Source organism: Somniosus microcephalus, chromosome 15 (assembly GCF_052327205.1).
Source record: "Somniosus microcephalus isolate GS21.2 chromosome 15, FLI_Smic_1.0, whole genome shotgun sequence".
NCBI lineage: Eukaryota > Metazoa > Chordata > Chondrichthyes > Squaliformes > Somniosidae > Somniosus > Somniosus microcephalus.
The window spans coordinates 53,061,554-53,075,340 of NC_141001.1; the positions used below are offsets into that span (position 1 = coordinate 53,061,554).

Genomic DNA, 13,787 nt, shown 5'->3' on the forward strand with positions numbered 1-13,787 from the left:
CCTCTTAATTAGCCATAATATTCACTTTTTTGCATCTTCCAGGATATTGTATTGCTATGTGGTGGGTGGAGGTGTAGAAGAACTGTCTAGATTGTCGACAGAAAAGACTCAATGGACCAGATGGTCTTTTCCTGTCCTTTTTTGTATGTTTGTATGTAAGTATAGAATAGAATCATAGAATCGCTACAGCACAGTAGGAGGCCATTCAGCCCGTTGAGCCCATGCCGGCTCTCTGCAAGAGCACTTCAGCTAGTCCCAATCCACCACCCTTCCCCCGTAGCCCTGCAATATTTTTTTCTTCAGGTACTTACCTAATTCCCTTTTGAAAGCCACGTATGTATATATGTATATATATATGTATGTTCATATATTCCTCAACCAATCTGATGCTTGTACTAACGTTCTCTGTTCCTCACACTCATGAGCAGTTTATGTTTTAATCACTTCTAATGCTGTAACTGCCCTTTGACCAGTTGCGATGCATTTTCACTATTGCTCCAAACCTGAGTTGTTCTGTTTCTCCATCTACATCCTTCTTGTCCACCCTACCTCATCATCCCTTTCTGGATCCTTTTCCCTTCTTTCAAAAGCCTCTTTAAAAACCTATTTCTTTGACCTTGCCTTTGTTTCCCCCCCCTCAATTCTTTTTTCCCCATCAGCTGTTTGCATCCTCCTTTCCCCTTTATCAAGTGTTCTGAGTTCTTCTAAATGATGAACACTACACAAATGCAAGTTATAGTACCTGTTTAATTGTTGAGACATGTGCTGGAGGGGGTAGTAAACATTCAGTCAATTTAAATGGTAGCTGTGATGAACAGTGTGTCCAGTCTATTTAAATAACAGCTGTGCTGGTTTCCAACGTAACCTGCTTGACTGCTTTAAGTCCCTCCCACCTGTAGAGCTGGTCTCCAATGCGAGTTTAGTCTCTACCTGCAGCACAGGGTGTTAACACTGCTCTGTGTAGTCACTCAGCTGAAAATATAAAGCACTGAATAGAAACCGCCGGCAAGCAAGCAAGTGACGTGGTGATACTGGTCATTCCAGCAATAAAAGAGTCTCGAACTAGAGAGGCAGAGTGACGCAAACAAAGCTGGTTGCATTGGTATTGCAAGACTGATTATCTACAAGAACAAAGTTCAACTGACGGCGAGGTGGGAGGAAATAAAGCATTGACTCTTCACCTCAAGGCAGAAGTACAAGCAGATTTAATGGCTGAAAAGTTTGAGTGAACCTGAGAAGGAGCTTACAGTGGCTGGTTTATTGGTAAGTGTCTTGACAGTTTTTCTGCTTCATATCAAGTATTATATGACTCTTTAGATGATTGCAGTCACACATAAACTATCTGTGTTTCTAACCTTGTTAAGGAAATTCATGTAAGTTCTTATCAAATCTGGTTCTGTGGTGATAGGGGTTCTTAATTCATAAGATTAATTGTAAGATTAACTTTTTGGTGAATTTACAATTCAGTTATTTGGATGTAGACTGCTTTTATTATTTTAATTATGAATATTTTCTCTGTGATCTATAACTGTGTTGACCTTCATTGTATTGTCTGAAGGGGGCACCTGTTAGTGTACACTACTAAGTGAGTCTCCCTTTGGTTTGTGTGCGAGTAGAAATAAATAAAATGGTGCTTGACATTTTCCATTAGTATAGAGTGTGCCAGATAGTAGAGGATGTTTATTGTAAAGGAACCCATTGCTCAGGCCACCGATTACTTGTGGTGCTGTTCTTAATACGAACGGTTGGATAAAGAGCAGGGGGGATTGTTTGCTACGGGGAGGGTGGGGATGTTGCGGGGTGGTGGGGGTGATGGGAGAAGGAGGTATCATTAAAAGAGGCTTCATTGAAGTTCTATTGTAAATTACCGACATGTCTGTCTATGGTGATTGGGCAGTTTTTAATCCACTTTAGTTGCAAATTAGATATATTACCCTGTCCATTGGCAGTTAAGATGGCCTGTGTATGTGAGTTACATCATGTATCCAGTGAATGTGTCAGAATTTGAAATCGGGTGCAGTTGAAATTAGGTTAAACTGTCTTTAAAATCTGTTCCATTGTGTTTTTTAAATGATTATTTCTTAATTGGAAACCAGCGTAACTGGGTTATTAAGGTACATCTTGCTACTGTATAAGGAATTTGAGTTACAGGCCCAGATTCAGATTTCCATACTGTGTTGCTCTTTGAGTTGAATTATTAATCCTTTGGGCCTCTGGTAATGTAGTGGCTCACATATCCCATTTACTTTACAGGGTTGCCCATGACAACAAAAGTATTTTTGGAGGCAACCCTATAAAGTAATGGCCTGGTGCTGGTGCCTTAGAAATACTCAAAGCCTTGTTGACTGCCAACCGCAGCAAAGCTAAATGCCTGGCACCAGCCGTATTTAAGCTAGTCCACCATCTTGGATCTGGCCACATTTGCTTGTGTAGAACAGCCATGCACGGTTACCAATAGTGACCTTCTCCTGACATTTAGGATGTTCCCACAGTATAAATGGCATGATTTTGCACCAAGTGAACTAAGTTACATTACATTTGGAAATGGACCAATGTGCCACTGAATTCTAGTTACTCTTACCTTTAAACAGAGATGTGGGTTAATGTCATCGTAGCCACAGTTTATTCAAAATCAGTTATTTTTCTGCCCCCTCCCCCATGCCCTGGCGCTGCTGCTGTCCAGCCCCAAGATCACTGGGATTTTCTACCTTGGGCTAGTTACATGGTCGGAAGTCACCCCCCTGGCACAGGCCTTGGATGAGGCCTATCTGAAATTCGTCGGCCTTCTTTTGCAGACCATCCAGTTGGCAGGGATTCAGGGACGATCGCAGTGCCACCTTTTCTGGGCACCAATGTGCCAAGGGCACTCACCAACATTCTAGATGAAAAATGAGAAAGGAGGCTGGGAACATCCCTGCTGCGTTATTTAAATGTTCCATTGGGCTTGAGCCTACAGCAGGCACAGACCAAGCTCCACCCCCCCCAGAAAAGTCACCGAAAATCCTAGCGTACTAAAGGTGTTGAGACTTGGTGCTCCGAGTCTCTCCTTTTTTCCTGACTTTTCAAGCTGGGGAACTGAGCGATCCCTAAGGTCAAAGCCAGGAAATTTGGCCTTATTCTGTTAGCGAAACAATGCAATGCATTTTCTAACCAGTATGAATTTGCAAATCACTCAGCGAAAATCTGAGTGTTAGCAATGGAAAGGATTCCCTGCCTCAGGAGGGAGCATCCATTTTGAGATGACAAAAGAGGCCACACTATTGTCAAAGTCCAGAAACCAGGCATGGGCAAAATTAGGACTGGGTAAGGATGGGATTGTGGATGGAATTCTGAGGTTTGCTTTGTCAATCGTGAAAATAACTGAAGCCTCCAGAATTAAGTGGGTAAACTAACTTTTATTTGAAAAGAAACACTTTTTTTTGTCCAGTTTACATTTTGCATCACTCAAAAACCCAACTGTCTGTTAAACCCAGACAGATGGCAGCCATAATCCTATTAGGAAAGCCTACAGTGCACGTGAGCTGTGTTTTATCTTTGCAGTGTATACACGCTGCCAGTGGATGTGAAGTAGAAAGATATTCTGTTTTGCTTCACTGTCAAAACACAATGATCATAGATTCCTGTACAGAGGAAAGTTTGAATTAGCAACTCGATAAACAATTCTTTTGTCAAGCACCTCTATCTCTTATTGCTGACTCTCGGTGGTTTGAATGTTTCCTCGTAAGGGGATCTTGGCACAAATCCTCACTGCCACTTTTTTTTTAAATTCAGATAAAGAACATGCTGCGGGAGAGGGTGCAGAGTTTGGGGCAGAATCTGTGTTCCGCCTCTTTCTGACTTAGATTATAACATAGAGGCAGAGAATATTATATGTAAATAAGAAAAATACATTGTATGATGTTTTTCCCTTCGTTACACCAGTAACATCCATAAGCCCCTGTTACCCAGGGTCATGGGGGTGGGGTGGGGCGGGGGATTAAAAACACAAGCCCAGTTTCACAGAGTGATTGATTGCATTAGCAGATCTGGTAAAAGAAGAAAGACGAGGACAATTCTACAAATTCATAGCTGCTATCTGAGCTCTGCAGACTTGCAAATGCTGTGGCGAGGTGCCACAGCAAAACTCCTCCCCGCTCACTCGGAGTGCTCCAGTCGAGCTGGAAATGGCACCTTTTCCAGGACATCCACATTGACCTGACCCTGGAATGGTGGGGGGTGCAGAACTTCTCTCAGTCCCAGATGTGTTCTTTCTGCACCTTATGCAGGCCTCTCCAGGAATTTCCAGGCCAAAATATTTTTAAAGTACCAAACTGTGTTTAATTTTACGGTACAAACATTAAAATGAATGATATTTTTAAATCAAATTGAGTGAGTCCCATTATCCATCGTCGTTATCCACTTTTTGCTGAGAGCTCTGGGGGTAGTGCCAATGAAATGGAAACCTGGGGCCTCTGTGTGCTGCTCTTTCCCATTTATCTTACCTGGTGCTGCTGCTCCCGTTGGAACCCAATAAAGAAAAAAAGAATTTGCATCTATATAGCGCCTTTCACGACCTCAATGTTCCAAATCGCTTTACAGCCAATTAAGTACTTTTGAAATGTAGTCACTGTTGTAATGTAGGAAATGCGACAGCCAATTTGCAAGGTTCCACAAATTGCAATGTGATAATGACCAGATAAACAGTTTTCAGTGATGTTGGATGAGGGATAAATATTGGCCAAGACACCGGGGAGAACTCGCCTGCTCTTCTTCGAAATAGTGCCATGGGATCTTTTACGGCCACCTGACAGGGCAGACAGTCCTCGGTTTAATGTCTCATCCGAAAGATGACACCACTGACAGTGCAGCACTCTCTCAGTACTGCACTGGAGAATCAGCCTGGATTATGTACCAAAGTCTTTAAGTGGGATTATGAACCCACAACCTTCTGACTCAGAGATGAGAGTGCTACCCACTGAGCCACAGCTGACACCTAATGACCCGTGATGCAAGCAGGGGAATTCAGCTCTGCATTTTTACTTTTAAATTGAGCTCCTGAAGATGGCTCATAGAATCCATGTGAGTCTTCACTGCTGTTGGAACAACAGATCATTTATCTTTACAAGTTCAACTGATGGCAGGAGAATTGGGCGTTTGCATTCAGCTGCACTGCACAACAGAAAGCATCTATTGTGATGGCTTACCACTTTGGTCGTTAACAGCAGTCAATATTTGAACAAGAAAGAAGAACTCAGTTGAAGTGCTGTAGGACATGAGTACAGTTCAATGTATTAGATTTATATCATTCTTGTTGCTATAGTAACCAAACCCCGTGTACGCAATAGTGGATAGCAGGGAGTGGTTCCAAGGCTATGCAAATAATTGAGCTCAAATGATGTCCTAAACAATGAGGAAAGCATCTTGTGCAGTTTGAAACGGTCATCCAAAACTTTCCGATAACATTACAGTTTTATAATTCCTTCCAATTGTACTCGGGAAGCAAACTGGATATTGTGCTTATGACACACTGACGCTTTTATGTTCGAGAGCTACAACTGATGACAGATGGTTCCCTTGTTGTCAGTTACACTCATGAATGTAGATGACTCAGCCTGCAGACCACTGATGCCATCATACACCCAGGGAGGTGCATGTTTAGTAATCTTCCATTGGATTAATGCCTCTTGTTGCAGTAACATAAATGTATAGAGCCCACCTCCTGCATCTGCACTCTTCCTCCTCGAGTCTCAGTATTGTGCATCAGAGCTCAACAGGCCAGCAAAGACCGAGTACTAAACTACATTCTGTTTCTTCTTCTTGTGAAGGCATCTGAGGGGACAAAGCGTAGAACTCTCTGGTGCTGCTGTCCTGAGGGAGGGCAGAATATGTGGAGCCATCTCCTGCTCTACCACTAGATATGAGATCAGGATATTGGCTACCACTGATCTATGGGCAAACAGGCTTTACAGATTACAAATGACCCTTAATCCCTGGGGGATCATATTATGCAAGCCATCTGATACAGAGGAGATGCATTGCCTTCATAAGAGCTTGATGCTGTTCTAGCATTCTTTCCATGGCAGGAACCCTGAGATCATTGTTCAAATTCTCTTCAGCCAAGGGATGACATTTCTTCTCCACTTCCACTATTGTTTCTTCTGGCTTCCTTGTCTGTTATGCACTACCAGGTGTCCATGTCTCATCTCAACTATTTATTTATATCTCCCTGCCCCCCCACCCCCCCATGACTCTAATTGGGTTCTTGAGTGTGAGTGAGGGGAGGAATGAATGTGAGGGGAAATTTCTACTGGCTGTCTATGCTGTTGAAAGTCTTGCTATTAGGCCACTTTATGTTGGGATTTGCACCCTTGCAGGGCCTGGATTTTCTGATGGGGATGATATATGGGAGGGCTCTGCTGGCAAAACGGCCTGGCTGAAATTTCAGGACAGGTTGAAGAAGTGCCTACCCTCCTAGTAGCACCCATAGGCAAAAGATGGAATTAGGATGGGATGATGCCATCCATCATAAATTTGGGGACTTCTCCCTTCTCATCTGTCTTTTGAGAATGTACAGCACTGTTTAAAACAACAACTTGCATTTATATAGTACCTTTAATGTAGTAAAACATCCGAAGGCACTTCACATGATCGTTATCAAACAAAATTTGACAACAAGCCACATAAGGGGATATTAGGGCAGAGAGATAGGTTTTAAGGAGCATCGTAAAAGAGGAAAGAGAGGTAGCGAGGCAGAGCAGTTTAGGGAGGGAATTCTGGAGTTTAGTGCCTTGGCAGCTGAAGGCACGGCCGCCAATGATGGAACCATTATAATCGGGGATGGCCAGAATTGAAGGAGGGTTGTAGGGCTGGAGGAGGTTACAGAGATAGGGAGGGGCGAGGCCATGGAGGGATTTGAAAACAAGGATCAGAATTTTTAAATCGAGGCATTGCTTAACCAGGAGCCAATGTAAGTCAGCAAACACAGGGGTGATGGGTGAATAGGACTTGGTGTGAGTCAGGATACAGGCAGCAGAGTTTTGGATGAGCTTAAGTTTATGGAGGTTGGAAGATGGGAAGCCGGTCAGGAGTGTGTTGGAATAATCAAGTCTAGAAGTAACAAAGGCATGGATGAAGGTTTCAGCAAGAGATGAGCTGAGGCAGAGCTGGAGTTGGGCAATGTTAGAGGTAGAACTAGGCTGTCTGCGTGATGGCGCGGCTATGTGGTCAGAAGGTCATCTCTGGGTCAATAACGACACTAAGGTTGCGATCAGTGTAGTTCAACCTCAGACTGTTGCCAGGGAGCGGGGTGGAGTCGGTGGCTGGGGAATGGAGTTTGTGGCGGGGAATGAAGACTGGGCTGGATTTTCCTAAGCCCCTGGAGTCGGGTTGGAGGCGTACGGGCGATAAAAATCGGAGATCCGGGGGTCCCGACCCCATCCCGCCTCCAACCCACCTCCATGTCAATTTCATAGGAGTCGGGTTCCCGACAAGTGCTGGAACCTGACTCCCAGAGGCGGGAAGGGATTAAAGGCAATTAAACTGCCTGTTAACAGGTAGTTAACAGGTAGTTTTTTGCCTATTCGCGATTTTTATTGCAGGTTTGTGGGCTTCCCGACAGCTCCAAACCACGAAAAGTTTTCGAGGCGGGACGTGGGTCTGAGGTCTTGGAGGGGTCGAGCTGCCCAGTGTTCAGGTGAGTGAGGGGTGCAGGAGTGCAAAGGTAAGTGTTTTGCAAGTGTTTAAATAAGTTTAACTTACTTTTACTTACCTTTACAGGAGTCCTGCATTCCGGTGTCGGGAGTCGGCTGCAAGAACCACAGAAGCTCCAATTTAAAAAAAAAAAATCAGCTTCTTTTTGTTTCTACAGCAAAATGATTTTAAAGTTATCCTGAGAAAGGACTGAGGCTGAATTGGCAGTTTTTCAGTGCTTGACCGCTTCAAACAGCTGTTAAACACTGATATTTCATGTGCCAAAAGCTTTTGACAGATGAAATGTCAATCTCTGACGTCACCTGTTGCCGGGTGGCCCTTAATTGGCCTGCTGAGCCCACAGGGCGGGCTCAACAAGGTCAATCAGAGGAAAATCCAGTGGGTTGGCCACATCTCCATGGAGGCAGGACAACAAGCCCGAATGTGGGTTTCCCACCTCCAACCCGCCCCCGTAGCAAAATCCAGCCCAGTCTTCCCAATAAAAGGGGAAGTTTGTCAGGACCCATTCATCAAGGTGGAAGTACTTGATTAAAAAGACACTGCGCCCACTGAGGTTGATTGTGGAGACTTTGGCCATATCTTCGGATTCACTGTGGGTATTGCCATTTTTTCCCCCACTGCTAAGCTAGATTCTGCATTGCCCTTGAAAAGTGTTCTATTTCAAGAGAATTAATGAGCTTGGATCTAAGGGAAGCACATTGGGAATCCTACTGTACATGATCTATTTCCTGAGGGAGGAGGAGGAGGCTATAAGGAAATCTAGATTAAACAGACGGCACCATAGGAGAGCAGGACAAATAGCCACAGATGCAATTTCTGAGACTTTTCTCAAGAGCTCTATCTAAGCAGGATGGTTTCAGTCATGAAGCTTTAAATAGAGATGTTGCCCCACCCCCTCACTGAATTTTCCAGTCTCCCAGATATCAGGCCCCTTGTTAATGGGGTCTTGTTAGCATTACTTGAGTTAACGCACTTCTGGCCGGCCTTCCATCTTCCACCCTCCATAAACTTAAAATCATCCAAAACTCTGCTGCCCAATTCCTATCTCGCACCAAGTTCCATTCACCCGTCACCCCTGTGCTCGCTGACCTACATTGGCTCCCAGTTCAGCAACACTTCGATTTTAAAATTCTCATCCTTGTTTGAAAATTCCTCCATGGCCTCACCCCTCCCTATCTCTTTAACCTCCGCCGGCTCTACTCCAAGATCTCTGCGCTCCTCTAATTCTGGCCTCTTGTGCATCCCCGATTTTAATCACTCCACCATTGGGGGCCGTGCCTTCAGCTGCCTAGGCCAAGTTCTGAAATTCCCTCCCTAAACCTCTCTGTCTCTCTACCTCTCTTTCCTCCTTTAAAATGCTCCTTAAAACCGATCTCCTTGACCAAGCTTTTAGTCATCTGCCCCAATATCCTCTTATGTGGCTCGATGTCAAATTTTGTTTGATAACGCTCCTGTAAAGCACCTTGGGGCATTTTACTACGCCAAAGATGCTATAGAAATGCCAGTTGTTGTTGTAACTTGCATTAGAATTTTTGACGGGGTCAGCCTCCTCCGATTTTGGCAGGAATAAGTACCACATCGCCACACTTGCACTGGCCAGAAATTTGCACGCCATGATTTCTGTGTAGGTTTTAAACCTTTTTCCGAGCAGTGTAACCCAGCTTCATCCTGGGCACCCTCAAGTCTGAACACTGATTTCAGACAATAGCTGTCATCACCAGTTTCCTGCAAGTTTCTCTCCTTCACATTCCCCCCATGTTCCAATCCATCCTGGAGCTTGTTTGCTGCTCTTTTGTCTTCCTAATCATTTTTCATAGTCTGACTGAATCAGTTTTTTCATATATCAAACACTTCTTAGCTTTTTTAAAAAAAGCTGCAGGCTATTAAACCTATTAGTTACCTCTTTATATTAGTAGTTGGCATATCTGTACTTTTTGATCTCCGTCTTTTGTTCTCTCTTCCCCTCTTTGTTCTCTGTCCTGTAAAGGGCTCTTCTGCATGCCATGTATCATTTCAAGAAGGAACATTTATATAGTTAGTTTCACATCCTCAGGATCTCCCAATGTGCTTACAGCCAACAAATTACTTCTCCATTGTAGTCACTGGCCCACAAATGCATCGGCAGCACTGATCCCAGCAGGCAGGAATACTGGGATCGCACCTGCCACTGAACTCTGCCACAAACTCTGTTGAAGTGTAGGAGGGTTGGGGAAGGAGGCTCCATGAGTGGACCTTCTGTGGTGTGGGTTGCATCTGCCAAGCATGACAGAAACACCAGTGGAAGTTGGCCAGCTTAGAGGGGTGGGGGAGTGGTGGTTGCCAGGTCCAGCCAGGGGAAGCTGCTGAGTCTGGCAAGCAATATAACCCCTCTTCCTATTTGTTTTGTTTCTTGACACCTCATATTGTTTTAGACATGATGAGTGACAGGTCAGTTCTCTTTCAACTATCCCCTTTAGTACACGTGCCTCCTATTTTTACTTGCAGTATGCAGTACTTTGCATTTGTTGGTGCTCACATGCTAACTTATTGACAATTTTAATTATTTTTTCTCAGCAGGCTAATGTCATAATCTTACCTCTCTTCCCCCTCAATCCGATTTTGAAGTTGAGCAATGGCAGCCCTATAACCTTGATGTCATAGCTAGCCACTGATTAATGTTGGGGCAGTTGAAAATTGGAAATCCAATAGCTGGTATTTAGATCTAACTTTGACAATTACTGTTCAGCCAGTAGAGCTTTGCTATTCTCTCACTTCCATGGGGTGTAAGCCAGGAGAAGTGTGTTCTGATAGCTATTTTTTTTCTCTCTCACATGGCAGCTGTCTTTCATTCTGCCAGTGCCATTTACACTTCAGCTAGAACCATCTTTTATTTCTTAACTTGTCCTATTACCATCTCCTTTTGCCTTGCACCATCATCCCTTTTGTCTCTTAATCTCTCCTGCCTTCCACCCTATCACAGACCTTCCCTTTTGTTCTTTCCTCCCCTCTTTCCCTGCCCCTACTCAAAACCTGTTCCATCTCCAGCTTTTTCCAGTTCTGATGAAGGGTCATTGACCTGAAACGTTAACTCTGTTTCTCTCTCCACAGATGCTGCCTGACCCGCTGAGTGTTTCCAGCATTTTCTGTTTTTATTTCAGATTTCCAGCATCCGCAGTATTTTGCTTTTGTATTAGTGTTCTGTAGCTAGTTTTGTTGAGGAAACACCAGAGGGTTGGACAGAGACTTCTCGGTAATTGTCCTGTGTTGATCGCAGTTAAATACCTTAAATTAAATGCCTTAAATGTTAAAACCAAGCCTCAACTCTCCTGTGAACCAAAACATACGATATTATACATGCTGTGCCTGAGATAGTCCAGAGGTAATAATATGTTTTATCGTCGTTTTTGGCCACCACCATAAACTCTGCTCCTTGTCACTGACTCCATCCTCCTCCAGCCACACATTCAGGCTGAACCAGACAGTGTGAGAGTTTTCTGAGTTAGATTGTGAGTTGGGGGGATTTTCATTTTAAAAAATCGCGTGTCTCACGATTAAATCACAAGAGTTGGCATTACTGCATGCCTAACAATTGAGTTCAAAAGTCATTGAAGGAGTAAAATGAGTTCAGATTTGGTACCAAATCTGAACTCCTTTTGCTTTGCAATTGACTCATTGTTGTAGATTAGAAACATCTGTAATACAACCATCATACATTGTTTGTGCTCCTGTTTTGTGTTTCAATGTATCTGCCAAGGAAAATCTATTCCTCATCTCCAATCCATGCCTCCTGTTGATGCAAACAGATGATCATGTGCAACTGAAGAGAATAAAGAATGAAAGAATGGGTAGGAAGAGAAAGACTGCAATAACTTGAAAATGAGGAAAAAATGGCCCTTTATCTAAAGCTGCCGATTCTGACAGTCATTTTTGTACACAAATTCTCCGGCTACATTGTAGTTATAACTGTTTGTATTGTTGATTCCCCTGAAGGTGTAAGCAGTTGTTTGTTCTTCTCCTTGTACCTCTTCTACGCTCCTTGCATTTGCTGGGATCCTGAGTTCCAGGAACCACGGATTCGCCGCCGACTGGTTCGAAATCTTGTGCAATGGGCAGCGTGTTGTTTCTGGAAGCCGCGCTTGCCCTCTTTGCACGTCAGCTCAGGAGGCGGTGATGCATTGTGGTCCGAGGAGGCGGAGCGGGAGTCGCCGGCGACCAGGCGATTTTACCGGCTCCATACAGACTGTCAGGCCTGGGTGGAGAAGGGGGCGGGAGTGAAAGAAGCTATCTGTAGGCAACAAGCTGAGCTGGCTCCTACTGCCTGTGCACCGCGCTAACTTGGCTATGCTGTCCGTTTCTCGAGCAGTGTGCGTGTGCAAGGTTGTCCTGGTAATGGGAGCTAACGGGTAACTCCCCTCACAGCTTCATTTCTGGATTTACTACATGGATTAAAAGAAGCCTTCTGTTGCACACCTTGTAGTTTTGAACCAGTTAGCCCCACCCCTCCTGGGTCAATCATTCAGTGTCTTACTGGCACGGTGACGCCTCCTTTATGCTTTGCGAAGATTCCATCAAAATGTACCTGTCAATCAGTCAGTGTCCAGGTAACAGGAGCCTGTCCCCTTTCAGAATTGGAACACTATATATAGACTAGAGGCGCGTGGGGCATGCAGGCAGAGTTCACTTCTTTTTACTGTACAGAAGTTCTGGTTTGGAATTAATCAACTGTTCAACTCACGAGTTTTCTGAGTTAGATTGCGAATTAGGGGGTATTTTCATTTAAAATCGCGTGTCTCGTGATTAAATCGCTAGACTTGACATTATTGGGATTCCTAAAATTGGACCTCCAATGTCTTCTGTGTGCACTTCATGTAAATGGAACACTAACTTCCTGTAACACTTTTGCGTCATCCTTTTTCTCTCATGCTTTTTCTGGCATAGTTAGTGGATTGTGGATCAAAGCACGACAACAGAAAAGCAAAACAAAGGAGCTAGGGAATGTACAAGTCAAAAGTGAGGAAAGTGGCTAGAAAACTATCAATGAGCAACTGTAAAGCACTGATGACCAAAAACATATAATTCAAAACACGATTTGAAAAATATGCCATGTGTCATTTCTTCCTCACAAACTGAAATTTCTAATGTCCAAAATATGATTGTGATATAAAAGATATAAAAATGCATATTTCATAATAGTAAAATTTAACTTTTTTGTTTTCTGTCTTTTATGCCTTCATTTTATTTGGAAGGCCTAGCCTTGGACTTATTAGCCAGGGTTTTCTCAAGTGGACCTCACTTCTGCCAGGATAGCGGCCGATACATCTCTTTTCACTGGGCATACCTTCACCCTCCTCTAGCAACCTTCAAATGAGTTGAGTGCAAGGCTGCTTTAAATATCGGCACTGGAAACGAGTCATCGATGACGTCATCAGACCCGCACCATTTAATAGGGCTGGGAAATGTGCATGAGTCTTTCAATTGGGGCCATTAAGTTAAAATCGCTCTGAGCAACGCGCTGCTCAGAACATCGCGTTCCCGACCCAACTCAAAGGTTAAAAATTCTGGCCCAGTTCTGGCAAACCCCAGGTCTTCATTCCACAGTACTGCCAAACTCCAGGATTCCTAACCCAGTTCTGCCAGAGTCCAGGACCATGCCCCCATCCCAGACCCACCTGTGCCCAGTGCTGCAAAGCTCCACAATTCATCACTTCCCCAGTATCCGTTAAATACCAGGCAATCTTGCATATCATCTTGCCATGTATCCTGGGCTTTATAAAAGGTAAGAGATAACATATTAATACAGATTAATAATTAAGGCCATTCATTTCAATTTTTTTATAGAGTAATGGACAGTTATGGAATCCAATCTCCAACACACCAATAAAAATGTTAGAATTCCATGTAATAAAAATGCAATTTGCCTTGTTCAATCACCATAAATCAGTGACCCAGAAATGACATTGAGTTAAATGGCACAATACTCCTATTGTTATAATTGTATCCTTATACTCACTGTGGGCATTGCCAGAAAATAAACTACCAATGAGGAACTACTAAATTCATATGAAAACCATAAATCAAGCGTGAGCTCTCAGCAAAACCTACAATAGAACAAAGGACGT

General features: G+C 43.7%; 1 protein-coding gene across 4 annotated transcripts in view; it reads left to right on the forward strand.

The window, feature by feature from the left end:
• The first annotated feature begins 939 nt into the window (after positions 1–939).
• The window catches only part of eps8l2 (EPS8 signaling adaptor L2), a 282,983-nt gene continuing 270,135 nt past the window's right edge, over positions 940–13,787 (forward strand). For 3 of the 4 annotated variants that reach the window (XM_086007782.1, XM_086007781.1, XM_086007783.1), the window contains exon 1: positions 940–1,263. The gene's annotated coding sequence lies outside the window, so the exon portion shown is untranslated. The remainder of the gene's footprint in view (positions 1,264–13,787) is intronic. The other variant, XM_086007784.1, reaches the window with a different exon arrangement.